General features: G+C 36.4%; 1 non-coding gene across 1 annotated transcript; it reads left to right on the forward strand.

Annotated features, from left to right (window-relative positions):
* The first annotated feature begins 1,436 nt into the window (after nucleotides 1–1,436).
* Nucleotides 1,437–1,508, forward strand: TRNAC-ACA. The gene has a single exon. It is a non-coding gene; the product is annotated as a tRNA-Cys (tRNA).
* The last annotated feature ends 7,704 nt before the right edge of the window (nucleotides 1,509–9,212 follow it).

Below are 9,212 nucleotides of genomic sequence, written 5' to 3' on the forward strand. Positions count from 1 at the left end.
GTTTTCCTCTATTTCTTTGCATTGGTCACTTAGAAAAGCTTTCTTATCTCTCCTTGCTATTCTTTGCAATTTTTGATTCAAATGGGTATATCTTTCCTTTTCTCCTTTGCCTTTTTCTTGACTTCTTTTCTCATCTATTAATAAGGCCTCTTCAGACAGCCATTTTGCCAGAAGGCTGAACGCCAAAGAATTGATGCTTTTGAACTTTGGTGTTGGAGAAGACTTTTGAGAGTCCCTTGGACTGCAAGGAAATCTAACCAGTCCATTCTGAAGGAGATCAGCCCTGGGATTTCTTTTGAAGGAATGAGGCTAAAGCTGCAACTCCAATACTTTGGCCACCTCATGCAAAGAATTGGCTCATTGGAAAAGACTCTGATGCTGGGAGGGATTGGGGGCAGGAGGAGAAGGGGACAACAGAGGAAAAGATGGCTGAATGGCATCACCGACTCGATGGATGTGAGTCTGAATGAACTCTGGGAGTTGGTGATGGACAGTGAGGCCTGGTGTGCTGCGATTCATGGGGTCGCAAAGAGTCGGACACGACTGAGAGACTGAACTGAACTGAACTGTACAATGTTACTAACCTCCATCCATAGTTCTTCAGGCACACTGTCTATCAGATTTAATCCCTTGAATATATTCAAATCCCTTGATCTAATCTCTCTTTCTCACCTGACTTTTAAAATACTTTGCTAAAATACTTTGGGGTGTTCTTACTTTTAGGGGACTGAGCCACCCATTCTCTTTGAATGGTTCTGCAGTAACGTTTTCTCTGCTCCAAACTCTCAATTTCTTGTTTGTTCTGGCTCACTCTGAGTTGGGCTTTGCAAAAGTTCAGTAACTCAACAACATTTTCTCTTAATCTGTGTTAAAGAATTGAGGTTGTAGTAGTTTTATGAGAATGAATAAAGACAAGTGTGCAGAAAGGTTGTTTTGCTTGTATCTTTGACTTAGAGCAAAAACTGTTAGTGAATATCTGGGGCATAAGTTATGAAGCAGTACACATTGTATACACATGGGATTCTTACCCACAGAGTAGGGATAATGGGCAGTGATAATGACAAAAACAGCCACTTTGGTGTCCCTAGAATGGGGTTACAAAAGGTGCCGTGACTATACCTGGAAAAGTGTCAACAAGGAAAACACATTGACTTCTATTAGTAAGCCAGACAGAAACATCAGCAAGCTCCTAGAATGTACATTCTCTTGGTTTTTATAAGAGCAATGACAAAATTCTATTAGTACATTAAAATTAAAATGTGAATGGGAACATTTCTGGAAAGGAAAGGAAAACATGGGTTCCTTGTGCAAAGATATGGCAAATGCAGAAATCCCAAATGTACTTTGTCATTGATGGAAATGCAAAATAAACACCAATGAAACTTCTCAGTAATAAAGTTTCAGTAATAAAGTTTTCTAGTACATAATTCAGGGCTTCCCTGGTGGCTTAGAGGGTAAAGTGTCTGCCTACAATGCAGGAGACCCAGGTTCAATCCCTGGGTAGGGAAGTTCCTCTGGAGAAGGGAATGGCAACGCACTCCAGTACTCTTGCCTGGAAAATCCCATGGACTGAGTACATAATTTGACATCTGAGGACTCTAATCCCTTTCATCACCACCCCAACCCCCCCGCCCAAAAAAAGAAAGAAAACAAACCAAAAAACTCCCAAAGGTCATTAATTCACTTCAATATTCTTTCCTTTATAAAAATCCAACTAATTCAAGTTCAGTAATGTACTTTGCACTTAAATAAGTTGTTTTCAAATCTTCAGTAAGATCTGCACCAAACACAACATTATTTTCTTATTCAGTTCAATTCAGTTCAGTCACTCAGTCGTGTCTGACTCTTGGCGATCCCATGAATTGCAGAACGCCAGGCCTCCCTGTCCATCACCAACTCCCAGAGTTTACTCAAACTCGTATCCATCGAGTCGGTGATGCCATCCAGCCATCTCATCCCCTGTCATCTCCTTCTCCTCCTGCCCCCAATCCCTGCCAGCATCATGGTCTTTTCCAAAGAGTCAACTCTTTGCATGAGGTGGCCTAAGTATTGGAGTTTCAGCTTGAGCATCAGTCCTTCCAATGAACACCCAGGACTGATCTCCTTTAGGATGGACTCGTTGGATTGCCTTACAGTCCAAGGGACTCTCAAGAGTCTTCTCCAACACCACAGTTCAAAAGCATCAATTCTTCGGCACTCAGCTTTCTTCACAGTCCAACTCTCACATGCATACATGACCATTGGAAAAACCATAGCCTTGACTAGATGGATCTTTGGGACCAGATCTGATAGATAGAGTGCCTGATGAACTCTGGACGGAGGTTCTTGACATTGTACAGGAGTCAGGGATCAAGACCATCCCCATGGAAAAGAAATGCAAAAAAGCAAAATGGCTGTCTGAGGAGGCCTTACAAATAGCTGTGAAAAGGAGAGAATTGAAAAGCAAAGGAGAAAAGCAAAGATATTCTCATTTGAATGCAGAGTTCCAAAGAATAGCAAGAAGAGATAAGAAGGCCTTCTTCAGTAATCAATGCAAAGAAATAGAGGAAAACAACAGAATGGGAAAGACTAGAGATCTCTTCAAGAAAATTAGAGATACCAAGGTAACATTTCATGCAAAAAATGGGATCGATAAAGGAGAGAAATGGTATGGACCTAACAGAAGCAGACGATATTAAGAAGAGGTGGCAAGAATACACAGAAGAACTATACAAAAAAGATCTTCATGACCCAGATAATCACGATGGTGTGATCACTCACCTAGAGCCAGACATCCTGGAATGTGAAGTCAAGTGGGCCTTAGAAAGCATCACTATGAACAAAGCTAGTGGAGGTGATAGAATTCCAGTTGAGCTTTTTCAAATCGTGAAAGATGATGCTGTGAAAGTGCTGCACTCAATATGCCAGCAAATTTGGGAAACTCAGCAGTGGCCCCAGGACTGGAAAAGGTTAGTTTTCATTCCAATCCCAAAGAAAGGCAATGCCAAAGAATTTGCTTATTAAAAACCTGATGAAACATGTATAATATCATGTAAGAATCGAATTGCCAGGCTATGTCCAATGCAGGATATGGCACGCTTGGGGCTGGTACACGGGGATGACCCAGAGAGATGTTGTGGGGAGGGGGGTGGGAGGGGGGTTCATGTTTGGGAACGCATGTACACCCGTGGTGGATTCATGTCAATGTATGGCAAAACCAATACAGAATTCTAAAGTAAAATAAACAATAAATAAATTAAAAAAAAAAACCTGTTAATTTGTAATGGCCCTATTTTAATGAAAATATTGCCCAATTAGGCAACAATTCTGTGAGAATATATTATCATTAATTTCCTAATGGAAAAAATAATACCTTAAGCTTAGAGAAACAAAGAGAATTTTTGAGCAATAACAACAGCCAAAAAAGAAAATAAGTAGACCCAAGTTCAAGCACAGACCTACTGACTTTAATTCAGTACACTTTCTGTAATGCATGGGCACTGTTGCATTACAGGTAAGGCTTAGATTTGCTCTGCCAGAGGCTCATGAAAAGTTATCACACTTAAATCATTGCAATGATGAAGATTGCAACTTAAGCTTTATTTCTTCTTTCATGTAAATTATAATAACTATGAGTTTAAAGAACCTGCTATTACACAAGATGCTTCACATATATTGTCAAATAACACAACTGAAAGTAGATATCATTTACATTCACAGAAGAATATATTTGGCTAGGATTAAGTAATTCTTCCAAGTATATCTTGATAACATATTGTCTGGCAAGATGAGAATCAAACCCAGGGGCATGGAGCTCATTCTATGAAATCTTATCTCCTTTTATTCAAATACCTCTAGGTAAACGAGCCTGATTTATTAATCAAAAATCTCAGTTGACATGTTCTCTACAATATTACAAATCATTCCTACATTTCCTTCCATAAAAGTTGAAAAAAGCATCAATATCTGTATTGCCTTTCTGTATTTTTTATCAAAATTTAAAGGTATGAGATTATAAAAATGAACTACTGACAAGACTAATTTAGAAAGCAGCAATCTTATTTTTTTGAATTACATTTTAAAATTATAGAGGTGTCAAAGAAAAATAAAATAAAACATTAAGAGGAGGAGTAATAAGAAGCAATAAGATATTTCTAAAGAGCAAAAGCAAAATTTTTTAGAATAAGTTTCAAAACTTCAGCAGTCAGAGAGAAGATTGAAATTCTAGAACATCTAGGGGGCTGATCTTTCATTACCATTTAGCCCAAATGGTAATTTTGGGTTGAAATACAATTTCTGGGCACAGGTTGACAATGTATAGTTACAAAAAGACTAGAGGTTGTGAAGTTGACAAGAGTTTCAGCCTTAGATCTTTCAATCTTTAATAACTGAAGCAATTTGTGATCCACTCTGAAATACTGTGGAATCTGAAAAGACCCCCCAAAGGAAGAAGTGTTTGTTCTATTAGGAAGAATAGATATGGCTTTTAACAATGCAAAAGATGATCCAGACCTGTGATTGCTAAATGCCATAGCAGCTACATCAGAATTTCTTCAGACAATTTCGATTAAAAAGCCTGAGGAAATTGAACATTTTAGAAAGAAAAATGTACTAATATGTAAAATAATTACTTGTATGTTACAGTTATGGTACTAAACTAAGAGGGTGATGTAGCTATTCAGTTCAGTTCAGTCACTCAGTCGTGTCTGACTCTTTTTGACCCCATGGACTTCCCTGTCCATCATCAACTTCTGGAGCTTGCTCAAACCCATGTCCATTGAGTTGGTGATGTCATCCCACCATCTCATCCTCTGTCATTCCCTTCTCCTCCTGCTTTCAATCTTTCCCAGCATCAGGGTCTTTTCCAGTGAGTCAGTACTTTGCATCAGGTGGCCAAAATATTGGAGTTGCAGCTTCAGCTGCAGTCCTTTCAATGAATGTTCAAGACTGATTTCCTTTACGATGGATTGGTTTGATCTCCTTGCTGTCCAAAGGACTCTCAAGAGTCTTCTCCAACACCACAATTCAAAAGCATCAATTCTTCGGCACTCAATGTTCTTTAAGGTCCAACTCTCACATCCATACACGACTACTAGAAAAATCATAGCTTTTGACTAGATGGACCTTTGTTGGCAAAGTAATGTCTCTGCATTTTAATATGCTGTCTAGGTTGGTGTAGCTATTAAGAATAGCTAAAAAGTAATTTGCATGTTATTTAGAAACTACTGAATGTTTTAAGGTGTGAGGGAATGACAAAAATAGTTTTTTGTTTGAAAAACATCACTGATAGTAGCATTAGAAGCATGAGAAGTGTGAATTTGAGTAAGGGAGGAATAGAGACAGAAAGATTAGTAGGAGTCTTTACCTATTCCAATTGAGAGTAAATTTTCAACTGTGTGGAATGGACAGGGATAGTATAAAGAAAAAGGCAGAGTATTGTAGAAAATTTAGGAGATAACCCAGGTTTGACAGCACTTGTGATTCTTTGAATAAAAGAGACAGATTAGTCAATATGACCCTAGTTTGTCTGCCCCACTGATTGCAAGAATGGTGGTTGACAATTGGAGCAGGGAGGTTGTGATACCAGTTTCTTCACCTTCAATTACAGATGCATTCACCAAAGTGTGAGAAAGAAAAACAAGTTTAGAAGATAAATGAAGGATAATGTAATGTTTAGTTATGTTTGATTGCTTGGCAATGCTTAAGTCATAACAAATCAGAGATTTTTTTTTTTTTTTAGTATCTAATCAGAGTTTTGAAAGCATCTGATTATAAACAATGCATACAGATTGAAAAGTTAGTGCATTTGTCAACTTTTATATTTCCATTAACTTTGGTCTTTTAATCTTCTAGTTAAATGTTGATTGATTGACTGTGGCATCACTAAGTAGTATGAATATGTTTGCATGTGTCATACAAATGTCACATGCATGCATTTAGATCATTTAACTTATTAAAGAGGTAAAATTGTTTAAGAAGTCTCTATGTATGTGTATGTGAAAACTCTAGCAAAGATTAACATCTATTTTTTTAAAGGGTTTAAAATTTTATGTTATACAGTGATATCCATTTTTTTGTAGATTTAATATTTTCTCCTTAGTTCACATAGTAGGAAAAATGTATATTTTATAGCAATATAGGGAACATCTCTCTATAGTTATTCATCAAGTACAGTGGTCTAGGTTGTAATTTATTCTCTAGCTTTTAAAGTTTGCCCTCTGAAGGTTGCTCACTTCCATATTTAAAATTCTTTTAAACAAGGGTACAGAAAGATTTGGTGCCAAACCAAGTATATCAATAATAGCTCTAGACCTATGCAGGACACACATTTCAAAGATTCTCTTAAAAATGGCTCACAAAAGTGCTTTATATCTTTTAAAGTATTTATATACATCATTATTTTATTAGGAATGATGAAAGTAATAAGTTTTCCATTTTGGCCCAAGTGAGGACATTTCTAAAATTTTCTTTAATGTTCACCAAATAAATACTATCATATAGAATATTTTAGATAAGATTTCTGAGACATCATGAGGGATAGTGTAAGTTTTACTGAGGAGAATATTTCCTGACATCCCTCACATAGTCATATTTCAAACTCAGATTAATAAGCCTAAGCTTGATTTTTCATTTTCTTCCAAATGATTAGCTTTAAGATTGAAGAAGACAACAAATCTGAATGTAAATTTTACACCAGTCTTATGAAAAAGAGGGAGACTGTGATTAGGTCTAAATTATTCAATTAATAACTGAATCAGGGCTAAGACCTAGGCATTGTGATGTGATTTTTTGTTCATTATACCTTCACTAGACTGTATTTCATTTGCATTTGAAATTCATGCACAGATAAATATGTAGGATATTTAGGAGTTTTTAATTTTTAAACTTGAAAGGAAAATTAATGAAGTACTACTTATGATTTTTGCTTCAGTTCATTTAGTACAAAAAAGTTAAAGTGAAAACACTTTTGCTCTATGGAAAAAACAACAACAACAAAAACTGATCACTTTGGCTTTTACCACATTTCACAAAGAGGGCTTAAGTATCTTTATGTTCTATAGAGCATTTAAAATCAGTGAGGGATTAAGATAAATTTCATTTGACCAATACTAAAAAAAAAAAAAAAAAAGACTCTGAGTGCACATCATGTAGTGTTCATCTTCTGACAGCACAGTATTTCAGGAGATAACAGTAAGGAGAAATTTATGGCAGGTGCATTACTACTTAGGAACTAATCTCATCCACATGGCTGTTAACATGAAATATGGATTTTAATAATCCTGACTCTGTGAGTTGTGTGATCCTGCCTGGTGGGAATGTGATTAGCCACAGCCTGTAAGATTAATTGAGATATATAACACATGATTACATCTAGCGGATTACAAGCAACTTTGATTATGTGAGAGTTTGCATAGTTAAATACATACAAATAAACCAATATCCTATTATGACAAGAAAGAGAATTCTTTTTTCCTTAGGTCATTAAACAGGTCACTTAAATAGAATGTAAAAGTCTTTCAGGGAGAAGAAATTTTAAAGAAAAATGTAGATAGAGAGATGGATAGATAATAGATAGATAGCTAGGTCACATAAAATTTCTTGAAATTTACTCCATCATTATGCATATTACCTAGAACAGAATTTTATTCAGTAAAGAAAAAGTTTCTGACATCAACACATAGAAATTTTATTGTTATTGTTCAGGCACTAAGTCATGTCCAATTTTCTGCAACCCTATGGACTGCAGCACGCCAGGCTTCCCTGCCCTTCACCATCCCTGGTGATATGCTCAAATTCATGTTCATTGAGTTGGTGATGCCATCCAACCATTTCATCCTCTGCTGCTCCCTTCTCCTCCTGCCTTCAATCTTTCCCTGCATCAGGGTCTTTTCAAATGAGTCAGCTCTTCGCATCAGGTGGCCAATGTATCAGAGCTTCACCTTCAGCATCAGTCCTTCCAATGAATACTCAGAACTGATTTTCTTTAGGATTGACTCGTTTGATCTCCTTGCTGTCCAAGGGAATCTCAAAAATCTTCTTCAACACCACAGTTCAAAAGCATGAATTCTTCTGCGTTCAGCTTTTTTTATGGTCCAACTCTCACATCCATACATGACTACTGGAAAAACCAGAGCTTTGACTAAACAGGCAGAGTAATGTCTTTGCTTTTTAACATGCTGTCTAGGTTTGTCATAGCTTTTCTTCCAAGGAGCAAGCGTCTTTTAATTTCATGGCTGCAGTCACCATCTGCAGTGATTTTGGAGTCCAAGAAAAGAAAGTCTGTCACTGTTTCCATTGTTTCCCCATCTATTTGCCATGAAGTGATGGGACCGGATGCCACAATCTTAGTTTTTTAAATGTTGAGTTTTAAACCAGTTTTTTCACTCTCCTCTTTCACCTTCATCAAAAGGCTTTTTAGTTCCTCTTTGCTTTCTGCCATAAGGGTGGTGTCATCTGCATATCTGAGGTTATTGATATTTCTCCTGAAAGTCTTGATTCCAGCTTGAACTTCATGCAGCCCGGTATTTCACATGGTGTACTCTGCATATAAGTTAAGTAAGCAGGATGACAATATACATCCTTGACATACTCCTTTCCTAATTTTGAACCCATTCTAACTATCCAGTAATAAAATAAACTTCCATTTTTCTTGAACTTTATTTTAATGCCTACTTCCAACAGAGCTCAATTACTAATTATTTTATGAGTGATTATTGTTTCCCTCAAAAGTCTTCTCTTTGGAAAAGGTTTGCTGACATCAGTCTCCGTGTTCAGTACAATGAATTTGGCTGAGCTTTCAAAGCACTTAACTCTAGTTTGCCATTCTATTATTCTAAATAAAAAGCTAGGTTTTCAAATTCATCTCACTCTATTTATTTTTCTGTATTCTTTTTTACAGCCAAACTACATTCTTTCCCAGGCCCTATATAGGTCCTCCTTTTCCCAACCTCTAAACATACTAACTCATAACTTTATGAATAATTGCATCCCTTTTTATCTATGTCTATTAATCAAGGGAAATGAGGTGCTCTAGAACAAGCAAACTCTCCTAAAATCAATAAATGGGGTCACATTCTTGTTTAAGTCAATTAAGATTCTTGCAACCGAATGTGTATAGAATGAATATATTCAAAATGATAGGAATTTAAATACACACATTAAGCAACTACTTCTGATGTATAATTGACTTGATCAGAGGCAACAAGTTGCTTCTAAAGAAAGAATAAAAATTT

The sequence above is a fragment of the Oryx dammah genome, unplaced genomic scaffold, assembly GCF_014754425.2.
Source record: "Oryx dammah isolate SB20612 unplaced genomic scaffold, SCBI_Odam_1.1 HiC_scaffold_11151, whole genome shotgun sequence".
NCBI classification, from domain to species: Eukaryota; Metazoa; Chordata; class Mammalia; order Artiodactyla; family Bovidae; genus Oryx; species Oryx dammah.